At 38.5% G+C, this 12,370-nt stretch overlaps 1 pseudogene across 1 annotated transcript in view; it reads right to left on the bottom strand.

The window, feature by feature from the left end:
• Positions 1-5,870: 5,870 nt before the first annotated feature.
• The window catches only part of LOC311062760, a 7,044-nt pseudogene continuing 544 nt past the window's right edge, over positions 5,871-12,370 (bottom strand). Inside the window, exons 1-3 of the transcript XR_014602922.1 lie at positions 11,286-12,370; positions 8,121-8,190; positions 5,871-7,848 (exon numbers count right to left, since the gene is read on the bottom strand). The exon at positions 11,286-12,370 is cut by the window's right edge and continues 544 nt beyond it. The product of XR_014602922.1 is annotated as an uncharacterized misc_RNA (transcript). The remainder of the gene's footprint in view (positions 7,849-8,120; positions 8,191-11,285) is intronic.

Raw genomic sequence — 12,370 nt, 5'->3', positions numbered from 1 at the left:
ATTATTGTGAGGCATTATATAAAAAATCCTGGGGACCCCAGGAACCACCGTTTTGTAAGTTATATCGTGTTAACATACAGATTGGTTAAAATAATGTAACAAAAGTTATGGATTTTTTGCTTTAACCCATCAAAAACAAAAACAAAAAAGATAAATAAGAATAAAAGAGCGACAACTTAAATCAGCACATTTTGTATCAAAAGTAACAATTGTTGATTAAATCAATCAGTATTTAGTTAGGCTGACATTTTAAATAAAAGGCACTGCAGAAAATTCAAAAGTGTTTTCTTCATCCTGGATTTAAAAAACTAAACAATGACTCATCATGTTTTATTTGAAATTCATGAACATTTAGTAAACTTATCGTAGACCAGCCGACAACGTGATGAGGTTTCAAAATGTTGACGCAGCTGTAAACCATTGAGTGGTTTAAATTACCTTAGACAACGATCGCCAAATATTCAAAAATAAATCTATTCTATGACTCACTGGGAGCCAGTGCAGAGATCTGAGAATTGGTACGTAATTCCAAACTCTTAGCAGCTGCTTTAATTTAGTCCAACCTGACAGTTAATGTAGCACAGTGGCTCTCAAACTTTGTCATTTCAAGGACCCCCGTAACTCTGAGAGGGTAACAAATGGAACCCGTGAGGGTCCATTTGGTTCCGTTTGTTACCCACTCAGAGTTACAGACCTTTAAAGGTCCATTTGGGTCCATTTGTACACTCTCAGAGTTACAGACCTGTAAGGGTCCATTTGGACTCCCCACAAGGAACCCTGAGGGTCCCTGCACCCCTACTCCGAGAACCACTGGAGTATTGTACTTATAGCTGTGTGTGTGCGCTCACATTTTGATAAACACCAAGTATTTTGTACTCTATGTACACGTTGTACATAGGACGGAATTTAGACCATTTTCTATGCAATGTTGATGAATGAAGCTTCTAGTCAGACAGACAGACGGACAGAGAGACAAACAGACAGACAGACAGACAGGTGACTATGTCATATCTGTTGGAGTTCTTAATAAAAAACACTGTATTAAAAAAAAAGAAAGTTGCACATCGTTTATATTCCAGATAAAAAGAATAATATTAATAATCCTTTTTGATTTTATGTCGCTGGTATTTCCTGTTTTATCCTCTCTATAGCCTTCATCCACCTAAATAATGCCAACTACCCCTCCACCCCCACACAAATACCCCCACCCGAATACACCCGACCACCCAAACCCAAATACCCAACTTCCCCCCACCCCCCACTCAAATTCACCCCAAACCGCCCCCCAAGCCCGCTTAAATACCCCAACTACCCCACCCCCACCCAAATACCCCACCTCCACCCAAATAATCCATCCCCCACCCAAATACCCCCCCAACTACCCCCTACCCCCACCCAAATGCACCCAGACTTTAAGACTTTTCTGGTTGAATTGAAAATTTAAAAAAATACTGTTTTTATTTCTGTTTGTAATTATTGAATTATTGTTAGAGACATAAGCGGACAAATAAAAGAATATCTGATGATCCGGTGTTCAAGTCTTTATTGGCTTCCTCTCTGTGCATCTCATCTAATGAATGTGTTCTATTATCAGTGTTATTGTTCTATTATCAGTGTAACTAAGTACATTTACTCAAGTATGGTACTTAAGTACAATTGTGAGGTATTTTTACTTAATTGGAGTATTTCCAGTTGTCAGTACTGTTACTTCTACTTAGTAGAGGACCTGGCTAAGATATGTATGCACTTCATTTAGGAGAGAATATCTCGACTGTTCTTGGCTAATATGACCCCAGGGAACAACTTAGGAACTTTGACTAATTCTCTATCCGGGACGAAATACCCGAAAATGACCACGCCCTTTTTAAAATGACCATAACCGGTGCACTACTTCCAACATGGCTCTATCTGCTAAACCGTTGGAGCTACAGATTTACTGAGGTGCTCAAAATGTCCAGAATACTTATGTTTAGGGAAACATAGAAAAGTGCAATATTTCATTTGAAATGTTATGACAGAACAGCTAAAAAACGTTTTTGTCTATAACTTTTGAACCAGATGAGCTATAAATGCAAACTTGGTGTCTAAATCATGTTTTTTTTTTTTTTTTGATAATTAGAAACATGTTGGAATGCTTATCTTTATGACTGGGTGTGGCTGGACCTCTATTTTACATATTTCAAAGAAATATTAGTTTTGAAAATTTGTTTTACTTACCTTAATCTTTGTCATTTTTGGCAAACTTGGTGTCTACTTTATGCTTTTTGAGCATTAGAAACACATTGGAATGCTCATATTTATTGAATCCATCTAGATCACTCTGACTTGCTTATTACAAATATGGCCACTATACCAAACATGTTATGTAACATCAATTTTCATCCAGATTGAGTATATACAGTAGTTGTAGGAATGAGATCAAATTAAGATCAAACTGGAGAAAACAATGTAATGTTATTGAAACATAATATGACAGCAACGGCCAGTACACTATGCACATCAATGCTCAGCATACATTGAACACTATCATAATAGTCAAAGGTGATTCTAATTTGTTTAAATTAGAATCAGAAAAGTTAATTGCTAAACAAAATGGTTGCTAGGAATTTGTCTTGGTGTTATTACAACAACAGAACAGCTCTGCAATAACTGACACACACACACACACACACACACACACACACAATGATGACTGTTTTTTAATGTCCTAATCATACATCTATACAGTATATCGAAATGCAACAGACTCCAGCTTTGCAGCATTTGCTGTGTCCACCAAATGACTCTTGCAGCCACAGTGGAGGAGGATAGCGCACGCTTTACTGGCATCTGGTACCATTTGACCAACATCAGCCTTCCCTGACTATGGGAAAAAGAGTGCAGGTATCTCACAGAAAGCCTGGTCACCCTCACCTTGGAGCCTGAAAAGATCAACTCCAATTTCCATGTCCAAAGATTGGAGTGTATGGTCATCATCATATACACAAGAGCTGTGGCCACAGCAGAGTAGATGAATCCTGACAGTGGCTTTTCTCAATCCCTCAAGAATATTCCTCCCACCCAAGCTGCACTGATTCAGCATGTAAAAACTGCTTTAGACCAGCTTCTATTGGATCAGACAACCTCCGTCCAACAAAATATCCCAGATTTCAATAGGTTGTGCTGGTACTGGGACTCCATTACTAAGACTTGTGAACCTTACTGGATCTTGCAGGTGCCAGTAAAGCTGTTGCTGTTGTAACACCAAGACCATAATGTGATATAAACATGATTGTAAACAATTCTATACATCTTTATCATACTATTCCAGGGGTGGGCAAGATTTATTTCCAGGGGTTCATACTGACTTCGATAAAGTGAGTTAAGGGCCACACATTAGCTCACAATTGTACAATTGAATTGAAATGTGAAACACATGGTGCTGAATTATGTTAAAACTGCATGAATTTGGTAGACAGTAGCCTACCTTACTACAATAAGGTACTTGTCTTCACAACAATAATGTTCCGTTTTTTTTTTTTACAGCTGTACTGTATCACTCTGGTGTACTCTGGCCTTACAATAAAAAGATTACTCGCATAAAACAATCCGAGTCAATGCTGTATCAACTTTTAAATGAGCCTATACATTTAGACAGTATCTTATCTTGTCTGATATGCACCACTCCATAGGTCACTGATCAAACATAAATATGGACTCAAGGTTGACTGTTTCACTGTTACATTATAAACAAAACATTTGAGTACATACGGATGGAGGAATGCAGGTAGGTATAGTACTCAAATACTAAATATTAATTACTATTAATTGTTAAGTTGAGTTAAATATTTTTTTCTCAAAAGCATTTGAGAACATATGGCAGCCTTTTAGAATGCCCCTGGACTGTAATCCAGACTGTAAGCCCTGGCTGTTTTGTCATAAAATATAGAATTAGAAATGTTACACTTTACAATGTTTCCCTAAACATAAGTATTCTGAACATTTTGAGCACCTCAGTAAATCTGTAGCTCCAACAGTTTACCATGTTGGAAATAGTGCACCGGTTATGGTAATTTTAAAAAGGCCGTGGTCATTTTCGGGTATTTCGTCCCGTATAGAGAATTAGTCAAAGTTCCTAAGTTGTTCCCTGGGGTCATATTAGCCAAGAACAGTTGAGATATTCCCTCCTAAATTAAGTGCATACATATCTTAGCCAGGTCCTAGACTAACTCCACTACATCTCAGAGGCAAATATTGTAATTTTAGTCCACTACAATTATTTGAGAACTTTAGTTACTAGTTAGTTTGTAGATTTTGATTATTATTACAAAACACACATTGACCAATATACATTTTGGCCATTTGAAAATAGCCAATCTACAAGCTCACAATGCGTTGCATCGCGATTGTACTTTTACTCAAGTAAATTTCTAATTCTGGACTTTCACTTGTAATAGTGAATATTGAGTATTTCTACACTGCAGTATTGATACTTTTACTTAAGTAAAACATGTGAGTTATTTTTCCACCACTGTCTATTATCATGTTTAACTAACAGTGTTAATTTTGACAGCATATTTTGATGTGGTTTTAATCAGTCTTTTGAATACATTTCCATTCAGTTTGAGTCATATTTTAGTCATCTGAAATGGTTTACTTTTAGTCTAGTTTTAGTTGACTAAATATTATAAGATGTTAGTTGACTAAATCTACAGTTAACAATTTATGTTAAATCAGGCATTGATGGTGTCATAATGCCTGATTTAGGCTATATCTGATTTATAGCCGATTTACAAGCTCAAAATGCGTTGCGAGAATATGAGAAATTGTCGTTGTGAGGACCATTTTCCTGGTCCTCACAAGAAAGAAATGTTGTTTTATGGTTGAAAAACATATTTTTAGAGTGGCTTGTAGATGTTTGGGTTACGCCGGGGATTAGAGATAGAGTTAAGCCTGATTTACACCTAGTTGCGCGCTGGTGTCGTGCACCGAAAAACAGAAGATCTTCAAGCTGCGATGCGTTGTTCAGCTTGAAGATCTGCAAGTAATCAAATAATCAAAATAAATAATGTATTATGGACAAAATACATTATGTAATATTTTATATTCAAAACGTGTTTGGAAATAGCCTATATACTAGATCTGCTATTTCCACTGTTTTTGAAAATGTTTCCAAATGTATGAACCTTTTTGGAAACAATTATGACGATAATGAAACATAATTGCGAGCAGGCGATTATGTGTCACTTTCGATTTCTATATTAAAAAATATCGATATACAAGCTTATAGCGCGGTACAGAGTGCCGTGCTATGAGCTTGTAGATATGCAATTTATTTTTTAAATCATGGAAAATGTGTGCAAATCTTGGCAAGATTTGCACTATTGGCAAGTTATCTGTCAACCTTATTTCCCATGTTTCCCTTGCTCGCTAGCTGAGCAATTTACAATCAATCAGAATAAGCAGAGAACATGGACTCTAGTCAATAAACAACAAGGTAAACAGTCACATAAGTGCAGAGAGAACAATGTTGTGCCTCATAGAAACGAGGATACCTGGTAAACAACTAGAAAAGTGCATTCCTCTGAGCGCCGATCTCCGCCAGGCCTGGTTGTCTATAAGGGCTGTGTCAGTCGTGGGGTGCAGCTGTACCAGGCAGGTTAAGACATGAGATCTATTAAAGATTTCTTACATTAGCGTAAAAAACTAAACAAAATTGACAACAACACCAGATATTTATTTGTTTGTTTCTTCATTATTTATTGAAAACTCTATTTCAAACATTAAAAGGGAATAAAATAAGCCTAACATCCCAACAATAAACAACAGATATAACATAATAGACACAATATAAAAGTCCAAAAAAAGAGTAGGAAGAAGCAATGCTTCTATATTCCAAAACAAGCATTTAGTTATATGTTTATGATGGAAAATCTGAAATGACATAACAGAATCAATAACAATATAAAAATTGTGAATTGTGCCACCTTATGTTGAAGTTAAGGTCACATTAAGTGTATTTGCCCATGAACACAGTACTATAATTATGTATTTGATTCATGCAGTATTTTAAAACATTTGTACAAATTGGCAGCAAGAATATTAATGTGTATGCTTTCAGCTGGAAGTAAGATTTAAGATCTCATTTGGAATATCATGTGTTAATGCATGACCATAAAAGTGAATTAGTCAAATTAGCTCTCATAGTAAATGTAAGGATTAGCCTAATCTGTATGATTGACAGGAGAGATGATCAGAGGAGCAGAGTTTTTACCATTATCATTAAGATCAGGACATAATAATGAATAGAGTTTCTCAGTGAAGGTGCAGCCAGTGAAAGAGTAGAGATGAACTCTGGCCTCCACATCATAAAAGGAGACCAGACCCTCCTCATAATCCACAAACACTCCCACTGTCTGGACCTTCTTTCTTACAGAGAGGAGGACAGAAGGGTCAGTAAGAGCCCTGTACTCATTTCCATTCCTCAGCCATATAGACCAGTAACCCTTGTTGGGACTCAGTTTATTGGTCCCTTCCTGTTGATGGACTCTCTGGCCACTCCTAAATCCCAGGCAGTCTTCCCTTTAACCTGAACCTCATAGTAAAACCTTCCTGAGGAGAAGATTTGTTTTCCTAAGACACTGGGCCATAAAGAGAATCTCTCTTTGTTGTCTGGGAGATTCTTCGTTATGCCTCCATTACTCACTTGTTTTCCATCCTCTGACAGGATGAGATGGGGATGTGCTGTATCAGGGTCCAGAGTTACATCCACTGCATATTGCTGGATCCTCCTCAGCTCAGCATCACATAGCTTCTCCATCTCTTTACTGAGTATCTTCTCCATCTGAGCCGCAGCTGTCCTCACAGTCCCTACATGTGAAGACTGAGGGACATTGACCTTTGTCCAGTCCTTGGTGGGTGGAGGGGTGTTGATGGATGTGAAGTTCTGGAGGAGGTGGAGGTGGTCTTCAGTGTGTGAGAGCTGCTTCAGCTCAGAGCTTCTCTTCTCTAACTGAGTGATTTCCTGTTGGAGCTCTTTAATGAAGCATTCAGCCTGTTTCTCTGTTGTTTTCTGCTTCTCTTCAATCACACCAATGAGCTCAGCCTGGCTTCTCTCAATACAGCTGATCAGAGCAGTGAAGAACTGCACACTGTCTTCTATCTCTCTGTCTGCGTCTTTCTTGCTGAGCTCTACTGAGTGTTTGACCTCCCGAATCTTCAGTTGTCTCTCCTGGATCATATGCTGAACTTCAGCCTCTGTCTTTCCCAGCTCAGCCTTCTTTCTCTCACATTCTTCTTCCAGAGATACAATTCTATGTAACTTGTGGTCTAACTCTGTGCAGAACTGACAAACGCACATGTTGTCAGTCTTACAGAACAGGTCCAGAGGTCGGTCATGTTTCTTACACATCAAGTCTTCCAGGTTCTTTACAGGGTTGATTAGTTTGTGTCGTTTTAACCCTGCGATTCTCTGATGAGGCTCCAGGTGAGTCTCACAGTAGGAGGTCAGACACACCAGGCAGGACTTCAGGGCTTTGAGCTTGGTCTCAGTACAGACGTCACAGGAGACTTCATGAGGTTCAGCAGGTTCCCGTTTCATGCTGGAATTTCTTTTCAGCTGCAGTGACTTTCTGAACTGATCAGCCATCTCAGAGAGCACTGTATTGACAGAGACCTCTGGTCTTCTGTAGAAGGTTTTGTTACATAAAGGACACTTAGACACATCAGTGCTGTCCCAGTGTTGTGTGATGCAGGTCTTGCAGTAGTTGTGTCCACATGGAGTGCTGATTGGATCAGTGAACACATCCAGACAGATAGAACACAGGAACTGCTCTTCAGAATGGTGAATACTGGCCATTTCGACACAATCTGAGAATAAAGGTGAAAGTATCAGATGTAGTTCCTAAATGCTAGTCCTCACAGCTTAATAGTAGTGAATCTGCTCTGGATTGTATTGGAATTGATGACAAATAATGTTGAAAGGTGTTCTATACTCCATGAAAACATGTCATTTTTGCCAGTTGAAAGATCGTACTGGGGAATATCAAGGAATATTAAAATAGGAGAAGAGCATGCCTGGATACATTGTAAACCTTTTATTCTCTGTTAATGAATAATAAATCTTTATCTGCTGTACTCACCGGTCTTTAAGTTGGCAGTATTTCTGTGAAAGTGCCGTTGAAGGATTTGTAGCGAGCATGTGACAACAAACTACTGTCTTTTTTTACTTTCAGTTTAGATTTACTGAGAAACTCCTCATTGTACTGCAGCTGTTAACCCTTCACATCCTCCACTCTTCTCTGTGCTTTTTGGCCAGGCTACAGTTAGTGCCCACAGCCACCACCGACAGACAAACAGGCAGACAGACAGACAGACAGACAGACAGACAGGCAGGCAGGCAGACAGGCAGACAGACAGACAGACAGACAGACAGACAGACAGATGTATATTTTGTCTTGTATGTTTTGTGTCTGCCTTTTCTCTGGGGTGGAAATTGAAAGAGTAAAGGAAATACAATTTTTGGGGGTAACCATAGTTGAAAAAATAAACTGGAAATCACACATAAAACATGTACAAACTATGGTATTGAGGAGTATTGCAGTTATAAATAAAGCCAAGAAGGTATTGAATCAGAAATCACTTCACACGTTGTACTGTTCCTTAGTTTGGGGGAATAATTACAAAAGATCAAGTGCAATAACCCTACAAAAAAGAGCAATACGTATACTAAACAATGTGGGTTATCAGGAGCATACAAACTCATTATTTTTACAGTCAAAATTGCTAAAAGTTGCTGACATTGTGGATTACCAAACAGCACAGATAATGTTCAAGGCTTATAATATGTTACTACCAGGTAACATACAGAAATTGTTTGGAGAACAGGAGGGGGTTTATAATTTAAGGGGAAAATTGAAATGTAATCTTAAGGTACACTATAGGCGCACGACCGGAAAAAGTTTTAGTATTTCCAATTCTGGGGTGAGTCTATGGAATGATTTTACAGTGGAGTTAAAGAGAAGTCTTCAGTCAGACATTAATAGTCTATAACAGTATTCATCTTATGAATCTAATGCATTCGTGAAGGTGAAGTGTGTATAAAGTTACATAAACCTGTTCTTTTTAATCAATGCAAATCATGATTTCTGCAACGATTCCAGAAATAAAAAAATAAACGGACAAAGAGTCTCAAGTGTTAGCTACAGTACCTAAAAGGTTTCAAGTTAATCAGAATCAAGCGGTTATATCTTCATCAGTGCTGAATAAATATCTGTACATAAAATAAAATAAACTAAGTTTGCTTCATTTAAGTGAGACCCACTGTGCTTTACAATGTGTGGCAAGTTTTTTAGCACATTTTATACTTCAAGGCAATTAACAAAATGATTTGCATAAGGCATGAAAAGACAGTGGAACTTTAACCCACAATTTCTATTCACATATACGTACATCATGCAGTTCTGCTTCTCAGCCAGTAGGTGTCACACCAGACCACAGGACCTAAATCGGTGGTTCTCCAAACATTTTCATGCCGAGGACCCCCAAATGTATACAGCATGTATTTGGCTGCGGAACCCCATCTGAAAAGGTTTTGTGCCAAGGACCTTCAGAAGAGACAAATCTAAATAACTCAACTTTTCCCAATACTTTCAAGATTTATTTTCTTTTAAAAAATAAATAAATAGCAGATGTACTCACTCGCTTCATGGCACGACGTGACACCCTGTGAGCTTGTATATCTGCTATTTTTTAATAGCCTATGTATAACATATGGATAAAGTGGTTAAAGTTATTGTGAAGCAGTATTAAAAAATCACACCCAGTGTGAAGAGAGTGGTGCCTTTGAAAGTGTAACTGGTTGCATCCTTGTGTTGCAATCAGCAACAATATGTTGTCACGTGACAACATATTGTCACGTGTCACGTGAAGCTTGACCAATCATACGGACGGACATACGGACACACGGACAAAGTCAAATGTAGGAGTGGTTGGCACCACTCAAAAATGCTGGGGACCCCCAGGAACCCCAAGGCTCCTGTAGGGTCCCCTGACCCCATTTTGAGAACCACTAATCTAAACGTCTCAATAGAAGAGCAGGGAGACCAAACACAACCGCCACAGTTTTGTAAGTTATATATCGCATTAACATACAGATTGGTTAAAATAATGTTTTATTGCTTTAAAAAAAAAAAAGATAAATAAGACAACTTAAATCAGCACATTTTGTATCAAAAGTAACAATTGTTGATTAAATCAATCAGTATTTACAGGGCCGGCCCTAGGATGTGCGTGGCCCTAAGCAAGATTTTTTTTGGTTCTCCCGCCTCCCAAACACCTCCATTATAAAATCATTATGTCATAATAGCACGGCACAGCTCATAGCACGGCACAGAGTGCCACGCTATGAGCTTGTAGATATGCAATTTTTTTTTTTAATCATGGAATATTTGTGCAAATCTTTGAAAACATACACATGTCAATTTACACTAGAAAATAAACTATTGGCAAGTTATTTGTTTCCCTTGCTTGCTAGCTGAGCAATTTACAATGTTATGTAAATTAAGGCATTTAGCAGACGATCTTATCCGGAGCGACTTACAAGTGTGAGATAGTAATAAGCAGAGAACATGGACACTAATCAACAACAAGGTAAATAGTCACATAAGTAAAGTGAAGGGAGAACAATGTAGTGGCTAACAGAAACTAGAATACCAGGTAAAGAACTAGAAAAGTGCATTCCTCTGAGCGCAGATCTCCTCCAGGCCTGGTTGCCTATAAGGGCTGTGTGTGTCAGTCGTGGGGTGCAGCCGTACCAGGCAGGTTAAGACATGAGACAACAATGCCAGTTATGTATTTATTTGTTTCTGCATTATTTATTTAAAACTTAATTAAAAAAGAATAACATAATGTAAAAGCCAAACATACCAACAATAACCAATAATTGAACAGATATAACATAATGAACAAAATAAAAATTTTCAAAATAGAGAAGGAAGAAGCAATGCTTATTTATACCAAAATAAGCATTTAGTTCTAAGATTCCAACAAATAACAATGACAACAATATCAACATTTCCTCTGTGTCACTTTATGTTGAAGTTAGGGTTTAATAAAGTTTATTTGCATATGAACACAGCGCCATAATTATGTATTTATGTCAAATATTAATGTGTATGATTTCAGCTGAAAGTAAGTTTCAAAGTTTGTCTCATTTGGAATATCATGTGTTAAACTTAATGCACACTGACCATGAAAGTGAATTAGTCAAATTAGCTCTCATAGTAAGGATGAGTCTAATCTGTATGATTGACAGGAGAGATGATCAGAGGAGCAGAGTTTTTACCATTACTATTAATAGTAGGACTGAAGTATGTATAGAGATTCTCAGTGAAGGTGCAGCCAGTGAAAGAGTAGAGATGAACTCTGGCCTCCACATCATAAAAGGAGACCAGACCCTCCTCATACTCCACAAACACTCCCACTGTCTGGACCTTAACTCTTACAGGAAGGAGGACAGCAGGGTCAGCAAGAGCCTTGTACTCATTTCCATTCCTCAACCATATAGACCAGTAACCCTTGTTGGGGGTCAGTTTGATTGGTCCCTTCCTGTTGATGGACTCTCTGGCCACTCCTAAATCCCAGTCAGTCTTCCCTTTAACCTGAACCTCATAGTAAAACCTTCCTGAGGAGAAGCTTTGTTTTCCTAAGACACCGACACATGGAGAGAATCTCTCTTTGTTGTCTGGGAGATTCTTCTTTATGCCTCCATTACTCACTTGTCTACCATCCTCAGACATGATGAGAGAGTGATGTGCTGTATCAGGGTCCAGAGTAACATCCACTGCATATTGCTGGATCCTCCTCAGCTCAGCATCACATAGCTTCTCCATCTCTCGACTGAGTGTCTTCTCCAGCTGAGCCACAGCTGTCCTCACAGTCCCCACGTATGAAAACTGATGGACATTGACCTTTGTCCATTCCTTGGTGGGTGGAGGGGTGTTGATGGATGTGAAGTTCTGGAGGAGGTGGAGGTGGTCTTCACTGTGTGAGAGCTGCTTCAGCTCAGAGCTTTTCTTCTCTAACTGAGTGATTTCCTGTTGCAGCTCTTTAATGAAGCCTTCAGCCTGTTTCTCTGTTGTTTTCTGCTTCTCTTCAATCACATCAATGAGCTCAGCCTGGCTTCTCTCAATACAGTTGATCAGAGCAGTGAAGAACTGCACACTGTCCCCTATCTCTCTGTCTGCTTCTTTCTTGCTGAGCTGTACTGAGTGTTTGACCTCCTGAATCTTCAGTTGTCTCTCCTGGATCATCTGCTGAACTTCAGCCTCTGTCTTTCCCAGCTCAGCCTTCTTTCCGTCACATTCTTCTTCCAGAGATACAATTCTATGTA

Source organism: Gymnoscopelus microlampas (genome assembly GCF_963454915.1).
Source record: "Gymnoscopelus microlampas genome assembly, chromosome: 16".
In the NCBI taxonomy this organism is placed as follows: Eukaryota; Metazoa; Chordata; class Actinopteri; order Myctophiformes; family Myctophidae; genus Gymnoscopelus; species Gymnoscopelus microlampas.
The sequence above is the reverse complement of the archived record's forward strand: the minus strand, read 5'-3'. Positions and strand labels throughout refer to the sequence as shown.